The following is an 11,153-nucleotide window of genomic DNA, read 5'->3' on the forward strand; positions in this document are numbered from 1 at the left end:
GTTAAAAAAAATACCATCTTGTATTTGACATAACATTTCAGTTGCCAAAATAGTTTAACACACATGCAGCCCTGTTAATGTTTAACTGTCTAATCAAAACAGAACTTAATGCATATCAACCCTTAAAGTATACTAGTACAAAAAACTAGTTCTAACTGTTAAATTCATTTAAATTAACATATGTACCATCTTTAAACAAAGATTAGTCGAGTAGAGGTCTACGAACTCTAAGTTCTTGTAAAGTGGTTCATGTTTATACATTAAAAGGCCATTTTAATTTAGTGTAGATACAGGAAATTTCTTTATAAAAGTCTTGAAGTAACAAACATTTTAATGCCATTTGCCATTTCATTGGCTACAGTTAAGAAAACCTTTCCATTTACCACTCAGGGGAAGTTGACATGATAAGCAGGAGTTCCTGTGGAGTCTGCGTGTGCTTAGAGTGTGTGTTTAAAGTAAATCTCTATGATCAGTTTGCAAACGTGATAAATATTAAGCTAAGACTCTGGCAGTGGTGAGCGACATGACAAAAATCTTGTGTTGCTTTTTGAAATCGCTTGTGTGAAGTGTTTTTGAAGCTGTTCTAAAATGAGCAGATGGCCAACACATGCAAAAGGTTACGGATGCCATTTCTGTGCTTTGTTTCCCTCTCCAACCTATTTCTACTTATGCGGGGGGGGAAAAGCTCTTTTCACAGTAGCCGGCATTTGCACCTACATTTGGGCTGTGCTATGTGAAGCTCCTGCTAGGTATGAAATAATGATGGCACAATATGTGTGTTGAAGCTCCACGGGGGCATATGTTGAGTCAGGCGGCCAGGGAGAGATCACCTGTCCGGCCGGAGGGGTCGGCAGGCCGTCTGGAGCCTGATAATGATAAACCTCCAACATACTGGCTGTCAGCTCATGGCAGGTCTTCTTTGAGCAGAAGATCCACGCAGGCAGCCGCGATCGCTTCTGCTCCACGTCTGAACCCATACTGACCCACTACCCGCACTGATGGATGGCCCTCTGAGCCAATCGCGTGGGGCTCTGGGAGCCTGGGCTGAACCGATGGGGGTGGAGCTGCAGCAGACCCGGGTCGAGTCACCTTGCCAGCAGCGCTCTGCGTTGCACTTTAATGAAGGCAGAGGGGAACATTGGCTGGAGGTGTTTGTATGTAATCATGTCACATTTCCAAAGAGGCATGAGCAGAAGAGGCAGCAGATCGCCTCTGACTTCTCCAGCAGATGTTTGGAAATGGTGCTAATGTAGTGGATTATGTCTGTGGGTGAGCAAGCAGTGAGAAGCTCTGATACTAATGAGAACTGAGTTAACTTTGGTGAAATGTGCTTTTGATTTCCTGCACAAAGAAATGCACGAGGTAAGCAGTGGTGGTGCTTCACTTTGCTGTTTCTCTGTAGTCTGTTACGTCTGGGGTTTTTTACTCATATCACACATGCCTGCTTTGTAGAAGTGTGCTTAATTTCCTACATGATAAACAATAAAGTATGCTCCAACACAACAACACATATGCAAGCAGACAGGTATAAAACGACTGAAGAGACCAAATGTGTTATGTGCTCTCCTTTAGCTTTTAGTCTTTTTTTAGTGTTACTTTCTTTCTTGTATCTAGTATTCATCTATTAGTATCTGTTAGTTGTCCCTGTTTTATTCACTTCCTGTTTTTTCCCTTCTGTGTGCTCATTAGTGGATGATTTTCTCCACCTGTGTCTTGTTTCATAAGCCCTCTGAGTAAATACCCCTTTGTCTTCTGCTTGTCTTCTAGCGTCTCTCCTCTTTGCCCAGTTTCAAGGTCTGTGCTTTTTATTGTTTTATACTGAGCTTTTAGTAATCAGCGCTCCATAAAAGGCACTTTTTGCCCCGTTCTTGTTCCTTCTACCTCCGAACTGATCTTGACGCGCCATAAGAGGAAAGATTGTGACCTGAATGTCTTCCATGTTTGATAATCCAGGTAAGGAAATCAGAGTTGATTCCGTTCAAAGATCCAACAACCATTATTTGCAAAATGAAAACCATTATTGTGGATATGATTTGAAGTTAACAACTGAAAAGTGTTTACTGATGTCACAGATGCACCATTATTTTCCCGCAGACTTTTAGTGGGGTTTCCCCGGCTGGCCATTAGAAAGCTTCAGTTTGCAGATGTCAGAGCTCACATGGAGAAACTAAAAATAATCCCAGTTGACCAGTCAAAGGTTTTGTTGACTCCATTTGGTGTTAGTAATCGCCTGGAGTTGCACATTAAGTGCGTTATTGTGATACCTTCTGCATTTTACATTTCAACAGAAGTAGCTCTCTCTTATTTTGAATGGATCAAAATAGAAACTGTATGTGTATGAATGCAGGGAGCTCAAGAAAAATATGGTTATAGCACAGTGAAGCGTTATCCTGCAGAGAGGTGTGTTGGCTGGATCTCACTCCTAGTGCGTTACAATCAACGTTTTATGGCAGTTTAACTGAATAAAACTTTGATGTGTCAGAAAAAGGTGGTTTAAACTTAGCGACCTGCAGTAGATTCAAAGTGTGAAGATGAAGCCTTCACAGTTTGGGACCTCTGTGGGGTACAGGCCATCCAAGACGTTTATGCTCCAAGCTCAGTGAAAAAATGTTTTGGGTCCAAAAGAGAAAAACCAAGGATTAACCTTCCGGTAGCTAAAACCAGCTTTTTGTACAGGCTACAGTATTAACAAGAGATTTCCAAAAATACCATCTGACTTCTTTAAGTGCATGTGTCTGGATCCTTTGTTGCTTACAAGAAGCCATTAGTTATGGTATTAAACACATGTATGTATTGTACATGTCATTAAAAGGGGCTGCAAAAATACCCATGAGCATCTCATCAAAACTAATATTAAATTTAAAAACACTGGTCTAAAACCCGGGCGAAAAATCTGACATTGGTGTTTAAATAGTAGAGTTTTGCTGATGTTCTGTTTCTCCATTCTTCTCCCCCTGGAGATGAGGTCTGCTCGGAGCTCCCACTCCCAGCAGGCCCTAATCTAGGCCAGACTGCGGAAGGAGGGCAGATCTGAAACGCTGTTTACAACCTCAGCTGCTGCACTCGCTGGGCCGAACAAACACAGGCCTCCCACATGCCCGGTGCCACTTTTCTCCGTGGCTGGCATCGTTTAACATTACGATATTTTCCCGGTGTTTGCCCACGGATGATGAGGCTCTCATTGCTATGCATGTGCCAGATGAATCATAAACCTATACCATATGCCATCGCAATTTGCTGATGGGCCCAAGCTGTTTTGGTGGATATAAAATCCAGGGATTATGGAGGCTTGATCCTCAGTGAATGAGGGGAGAAAAGGACAGGGAGATGGTGAGAGTGAAGGGGAGAAAGGTGGAGGCTGGTGCTCGCTCCCCGCTTTCCTATTGGTCCACTGCAGAAAAGGTAGTAGGCAGGGCTGCTGATTGATACCTCTCAAACTGTGTAATTTAGCAAAGTCTGCGAGGTATTAGCTAAACCTCGCGGTTTGTAAATGCAAACAAACAATTTCATGTGCACACAGACAACAACATGTTTGTCACCTTGTCCCCAGTGTCATATGGTGGTAATTGAAGTAGCTGTCAAAAACAAAGGGACAAAAGCCATCAGGGAATTACTGTTGTTGTCATTCTCCTCCCAGAAAGTGAGAGTATTACATGTGCGTCTATCATCCTCTTTGTTAGCACTAAAGCTCATATTTTAGAAAGAAAAAAACTGTTTGTTGACAGAAGGTGAGGTATTCCACTCTGCAGCAAGATGAGTTTGATTGTTAACCAAAAACAGGAGTTAAGAGCTTAGTTTGCATCAGTGAGAGTGGATGTTTTTGTTTTTCCTCCCGCAGTACCTGAACACCTTTCTCTAAAGTATCTCGTTCCAAGCTGAGGGGGTTCCCGTGCACTGCTATAGCAACATAACATCTCCAGCATTAGAAATATGGAGCAGGTGCTCAGTGTATACAGTAAATAAAAGCATAACAGTGTTTTACATTCAAATCTAATATTTTACTTTTTTATTTCATTCCTCTTTCTATGGTTTTCATATAATATCAGCCACAAGTCTAGTCTGAGAACGTAAAAACACATTAAGGACAAAAGCAGTTGTCTTCTTATTGGACTATGACATTTCATTATGTGTTTCCCTGATTGTGTTTTTAAATGAATTAGTTTAATCTGGAAATGTTGAGATTTAGAGAAGTGGACTAACAGTTAACTGTAAATCTGGATTATATTAATGAAAGTAGGATACGGGTACACAAGAAGAAGGGAGGATGAGTGGTGCTGTTTTCACTTTGTTTCATGGTGATAAAACCCAACAAAGATATTTGGAGTACCGTGGCACGTGTAAATTTGTCTCTGTTCATCTGTTGACAGATTTTGTTTACTTGATATTAGCACAACTATGTGTGCAATGATTAAATCTTGCAGGTGTGCAGTTAAAATAAGAAAATTATGGTCATTTCTAAAGATGGGTTTGATATTTCATAAAGGGTACTAAAAGTATTGTGGGAAAATAGTCATATGGCCTTTTTTGTTTTCTATGTGCAACCCCCCAAGATGGTCTTTACAGTAAATTTACCAGCATATATACGGAGAGAAGATTAGTATTTAGTGTTTGAAAAAACTTCATCGGATATAGAAATGCTTTATCAGTCGTTCACAAGATGATTTTTCATTTCTTACTGCAACACTTAAAATATTGAATTCATTTTTGTAACAGTTTAGTAATTTATGGTACAGAAACTTTTTTACTCCAGTACATTAGTGGGTGGCAGTGGTTTGCACCATCACCTAACAACAAAGAAGATGGCAGATTTGAACCTGTCGATCGGCCTCTGCCTTTCTGTTTTGTGTTTTTTTTTTTTTCCCTTCGCTTAAGTTGGTTTTATACAGGTGCTCCAGCTCCCACAGAACAAAAACCAGTTGCTCGTTAGTTCAATTGGCTGTAAGTGTGAATGTGAATTTGAGTTTCACCCGAATCAATCACACAGGCTAATTCGTAAGAAAATTTTAAATGACACGAGCACTGTCACTATAAATAAAATGAGTAAACCAGATCTACTTGTCATATTTAATCTCTTTTTGCATATAAGAGATATCCTGTGTTAGTGAAAGTCAGACACATCCGGTGTGTTCCTCTGCCACTGTTGTGTACATCCTGAATACTTTGTTAAACTGTACAGTGATGTTGCAGCTTGCACATATTGCAAACAAATTAATACTTCAATCAGAAGGCAAGAGCCGGCCTACTCTAGAGTGGTTTCTCACCCCGGTGTGAAAGGTCAAAAAACAAACCGATAAACAAGTAAAGAGGCTTAACTCATTTCCAGGTTTTGATTAATATCAATATTTGGCTTACAGACAAAGAATTCATGTCACGCTACAGACAGTGGAGGAAGAGGATTATGTCTCACAGCAACATTCGAGCAGTTTTAATAGGAAAAAAAAAAGAAAACGGTACGATCCAACTTTCTATTTAACTTTACTGCACTTTTAAAGGTCACCTGAACTTAAACCTTTGGTACCTTCAGAGGTTTAATGTATCATTTCTTAAGTAATTGCACAATAGACTCGGGAGCACCAGCAGAGAGAGACCGCACTAACCACCATAACTCAAACTAACAGCATGTATAAGCGATTACCTCTTACTTTTTAATTGAGTGGGTTCAGAGAAGCTCTAACTTCCAAGTTTTACGAGTCAGGGGTCTTTTAACGCCTCGGCCACAGTAATTTGATAATCATTTTCATTTGGTAGAATGCTGGCGATCAATCTGATGGATGACTTCATCAATCCTTGTAACGGAGTCGTATAGGCCACAGAGTCTGAGTGTAAGTCGAGAGGCCATGAATCGTCCCTTTATGAATCACATCCCAACTAAAACTTGATTAGTGAGCTATTGCAGCAGGGAAATACAGCCGCACTTGATATTCATTAAGATAAGGCGTTACTGCCAGCGTTACATGGTTTGTGACAATAAATTTCCCATTTGCATGAAAATGGGCTCCGAAATTTAAATGGCAAAAATACAGTCTAGCTCATTGTGGCACCGTTTGGCAGTGAGGAGTGGAATAATTTATTCATGAGGTTGGCAGGATGTTGTGTGCTACCATCTGAAGTGTGTGGTGAAGAGTGCTGATACTTTGTTGATCTTTCCTAAGTGAATTTTACTTTGTTTTTTTGCAGCATGTATTATTTATTTTTTTAGCATGTATGGTGGAATCCATGTAATTCCAGGATTTTTCCTCCAAATCCACCAAAAGCACCTCAGATCAACACGGTGAAGTCAAACAACATGACGGCTGACCAACGGACTGAGTCGAAAACAAGTCACATCGCTGATCCCAGTTTGATTATGTACATGTGTATATAATAATTCCATACCTACGTTGGCCTGCCTTTGTTTTGTTTCAGCCTAAAGTCTTCAAACAATTGGTGAATAAATCATATTTTTTTCCATCCTATTAATAACTGAGATTATCCTCCTGATTATCCTGTTTTGCACTCCAGCCTCAGCAGACCAGATCAGGTCGAAATAGTTACTGCGGACTTTGATAGACATCTGTGTAAAGGTAAACACAACAATAGGGTGGGTTTTTGTTTTGTTTTTTTGGGGGGGGGGGGTTTGGGGGGGGGGGGGGGGGGGGGGCACTTTGGTGTTTTGGCCACTCAGCTCAAAAGCACAGATTATAATAGGAAAGATAAGACGAGGAAAGAAAATATTAAAGGGAGAAAACAACTTTCGATTTTAATTTTCTTCCCTTTCTGTTGCTTTCAAATTTTTTTTGGAAAAATTATTCATCCACACCGATCATTATTGAAATTCATTTTAGCCTCATATTTGGTCAAAAGGTGATTCAATTCTCAATGTAATTGTATTTATATAGCACCCAATCTCTCTCTCTCTCTCTCTCTCTCTCTCTCTCACACACACACACACACCACCCCTTGTCCTGTATGTTAACAAATATTAACGATTACATTTAATAACAAAGCCTAACTTTAGGGGTAAAAATAGAAACAAACCTATTTCGTGACATATAAAAAAAAGATGTTGACTCACAATCAAATCTAAAAATAATACTTTCATGAAAAAATAAATGTTTTGACTGTTTTTTAAGTTTTTACTGATGTTCATGACACTTGGAGGCACCATAGAGCCCATAGGTTGCTTCCTCTTTATCCCCTATTAAATTTCACCTTTATAGTTGTTTTTGGTATAGCCCCCCCAAAATTGTGAAATTTATAAAAAGCAATGGTTTTAGTTCATAAAAACATTAAGTGAGACACAAATATCACTAAACCAACACCATGTGAGTTGCTGACACTGCAGCAGGTTTGGTTAAATGGCAGGCTTTTCACCCTGTGAGAGAGAACGTGTGCACTAATCATCAATCAAAATATGTATCATAAAACAGAGCCATTATTTCGTCATCTATCCATCCATGATGGTCTCCACGACAGCCCAGGTCATGGAGGCAGCAGTCTAAGCAGAGATGGCCACACCTCCCTTGCTGCAGCCACCTTCTCCAGCTTCTCCAGCTGTTCTGACAGCACAATGACTCATTTCCAAGCAACCAAGAAGCTTTATCTCTGCAGCATGTCCCAGGTCATGCCTGGGGTTTTCTTTATATTGGATATGCTAAAACACCTCACCTACCAGGTGTCCAGGAGGCGTCCTGGTAAGATGCCTAAACTACCTGAACTGGCTTATTTCAATGTGGAGGAGTAACAGCTCTACAGGAACATAGTCTGACCAGTAAATTGACAGAACTCCTCCTTGAACTCTCATCCACCGTTTTCAGCTTCTTTAGTCTTGGCCACAAATTCCCGAGTGCAAGTTGGAGGTCGTTGCTAGATGAAGGCAAACTGAGAAACATTTCGTTATCATAAACAAACATGTAACACAGGATAAAATGTCATATATGCAGATTGTATCAGAACTATTTATCAGCTTTTTTCAAGTAATTGTTTAAACATTTACCTATTAAGTTACTACTTATTAATAACTCAAATAACTGCCACAGTGTAGCAGATGATGGACAGAGTATGGCTGTGGAAATACCTCAAAATACATACTGTCCCTAAAATCAGAATCACATTTACATTTTTGTTTGTGTAATTACTGTAAATGTGTTTGCAGTTTGTTTCTCATTCACACTCACTCACACACCAAAGGTGGCAGAGCTGCCATGCGAGGCGCCTTCGGCATGTGTCTGTGCCAGGGATCAGATAATAGACGACCCGCTTTGCCATCTGAGTCACCGCCACCCAGGCAATATTTTAACAACCAAGAATTTAGTGGAGTTAATGAAAGAGCTTTAGAGACTGCTGTTTCTGTGCCTATAATGGATGAACTTTCCATAGTTATTACAATATTCTGATTTAAAGCAATCGGCACCAGCAAAAATAATTCCTGAACCCTCCGTGTATAGCTCTCACTATTATCGCCTCTTCCTCATTGACTTGCACTTCTCCCAAATCCTGTTCGGACAGTTGGCTGGAACAGCCTCCATCATCTCGCTCGCCTGGACGGATGAAAGTGAATGATGTTAAAATGAAGTGAGAGTGGCCCCTGGGGGCCTGTGTGGCTCTGCCGTGAAGAAATCTAGCTCCAGCTCAACATTTCCTTGACATGTCCTCACCTGAGCAAGGCCTTGGGCGAAGGTTGGCCTCATCTACAACCCTGCGCTGCCTCCTTCTAATACCCCCCCCTTCTTTGCTGGAAAGAAACACAGTCACTGATATCAGCCTTTCAGTCCAGGCTAGAAAACCTGTCAAGCTGTGACACCATCAGCGTCATCCAGTCTCATCTATTCTTTGTTTTGAAGCTAATGGTAACTGTCAGCACTGTAACAGCAGTAAACAGCAAGAAAAAATGACACCAGGTATTGTTTTCAGGTGCCATGTGTAACATTTCAAAAACATCACATTGAGTTTTAGTCTTTGATTTCACTATACGACATTTTATATATTTTGGATTTTTTTTGTACATGTGGGGCTCTGTTGGTTAAGAATTTCCACTTTATTAGTAGCAAATTTCTCTATTACATTTAAAATAGGGCCATATGTTTGGTGTTTGGAGCAAAGACTGTATAAAAAAGATGGGCACGGCCCAGCTATTGGTTTTTGGACTCTTGAAGAATAATCAACACTAAAAAAAATAATAATAAGGACAGCGAGGTGGCACAGTGGTGAATTGAGGCCTCTCAGCAAGGTCTTGAGTTCGACTCCACCTTCTGCCGTGGCCTTTCTGTGTGGAGTTTGCATGTTCTCATGTTCTGTGTGGGTTCTGCGCCTTTCTCCCACAGTCCAAAGGCATGCATTTAGTGCGATTTGGTTAATTGGTGATTCTGATTGCCCATCGGTGCGAATGGTTGTCTGTCTCTATGTGATAGCCCAGTGACAGACTCATAACCTTTCCAGGGTGCCCCAAACATCCCCCACCCCTGCAACCCTGATAAGCAGAAGAGAATGGATGGAAAATAAAGTAAAAAACCATCCATTAGATTGCATTATGCTTGCTAATTAGTCATAACTAATAATAATAACAATAATAGAATTTCACTCACCTAAACCAAAAATCAAAGGAGACTGGCACAGTGAAGTGACTCACTGAAGTTAGGTTTGCAGATTGTCCCAAAAGGTTGATTCTGTTCATCTGGACGTAGTGTTTGATCGATGATTGAGCATGCATCAAGACGTCTTGCAGATAGCTGCCTGTACTGGCACCAACCTATGGCTACACCTTCAATCAGGCATATCTTTAATCAATTTCATACAGAAAGAGAGATGAATGTGTGTGCATTAGGGGAAGTTTTCTCCTTTTCGAAGAGATGTTCTGAATTATACAGACCAGGTCACCAAGACTGTGTCTCCTTGGCGAAAGGGGTGTCCTACCACAGCTGATTAAGTATGTAATGACAGCATTGATGGCTGGTTTAGTGATTTGCGCCAGACTCATTCTTACGTTTTCTCTCAAAGAGTCACAAACTTGGACATTGAAGATGTAGCCTGAACAGATGATGAACATTGTTGCGTGTCTGTGAAGGTTCTCAGTCATCCAGGTCATCGTAGTCTAAGCAGCGTCTGGATGTCTTTCCTTGAAGACCCCTTTTGCCTGTGAGAAGATGTTGGGAAAGCTTAGTTTTAAAAATGAGATGTTTAGAGAGCAATGGGTCATTTTCTGATTTCATATCCAATGACAAAATGAAAAATAGCGCGTACTGAATGTCTGGCAAATAAATATTACCCAGTACTGTGCAAACTGTCTCACATACCTCACTTACCATAATAAAAAAAGTCTTCAAACACTTAAAGGGCCAGCTTATATAAAAAAAACCCTCTGCCCTGTATGGCAGATAAAAATTTGAATATGAGGTACCGATGTCAAAATCTCAGTAAAGTTGAATGTTTTCATATTGTTTTATTTTTTCTCTAAGAAAAACCAAGTCGAACCGCAAACAGCTGCTTTCAATGTGCTGTTTGGAGGCATTTTCATACAGACCTTGGACATGGAATAATTTTCAGGAAGCCCTTAAACACTTTGCTCTAAATATGTACTGCTGGATGTAAAAGTGTAATGAGGACTGTGGTAATGTGTGGCATGATAATTTTCTTGAGAGGACAGTAGTGTTGTTTTGTTGTGGCTATTTGTAGATCCTGTATTTTGTGTTGTATTTGCTGTACTTTTAATACTTTGACATAGTATGGCTTCTCCTTTGGCTAGCCCTTGTAACGTGATTTGATCTCAGTGGGACTTCCTGGTTAAATAAAGGGAAATAACATGGCAGTCTTTTGGGACTGACTCACTGAAATTAATTTTTTTTTCACCGTGTCACTGCTGCTGTTCTGCTTCTAGAAAAACTTCGAGAAAAACTGCTCTATTGTTAAATAGCAGCTCGAGTATTTACGATGTCATTAATTCTCACTGTCGTGGCAGCATGGACATATCTAGACCTGTAGCAAGTTTATTTACTTGGCACTTATTAAGACCTAGATTACCTGCAGTGGTGCACTTGCGTTTCTCTAAAAGTTAAACAATGGCATAAAGTTAAAAGTTTTAGATAAACTGTGTTTATTACTGTTCATATGTGAGTTAGTGCAGCATTACATCATTGCTGCTACAAAGTCCCCTCTTTGTGTCTTCTTACATATTTGAT

General features: G+C 40.2%; 1 long non-coding RNA gene across 1 annotated transcript; it reads left to right on the plus strand.

Moving 5' to 3' along the window:
- The first annotated feature begins 1,103 nt into the window (after positions 1 to 1,103).
- Positions 1,104 to 5,443, plus strand: LOC102211484 (uncharacterized). Its single transcript, XR_311674.1, has 3 exons — positions 1,104 to 1,362; positions 1,768 to 1,953; positions 5,355 to 5,443. It is a non-coding gene; the product is annotated as an uncharacterized LOC102211484 (long non-coding RNA).
- Positions 5,444 to 11,153: the final 5,710 nt, after the last annotated feature.

The sequence above is a fragment of the Pundamilia nyererei genome, unplaced genomic scaffold (genome assembly GCF_000239375.1).
Source record: "Pundamilia nyererei isolate P.nyererei 1_Seehausen unplaced genomic scaffold, PunNye1.0 scaffold00038, whole genome shotgun sequence".
Lineage (NCBI taxonomy): Eukaryota > Metazoa > Chordata > Actinopteri > Cichliformes > Cichlidae > Pundamilia > Pundamilia nyererei.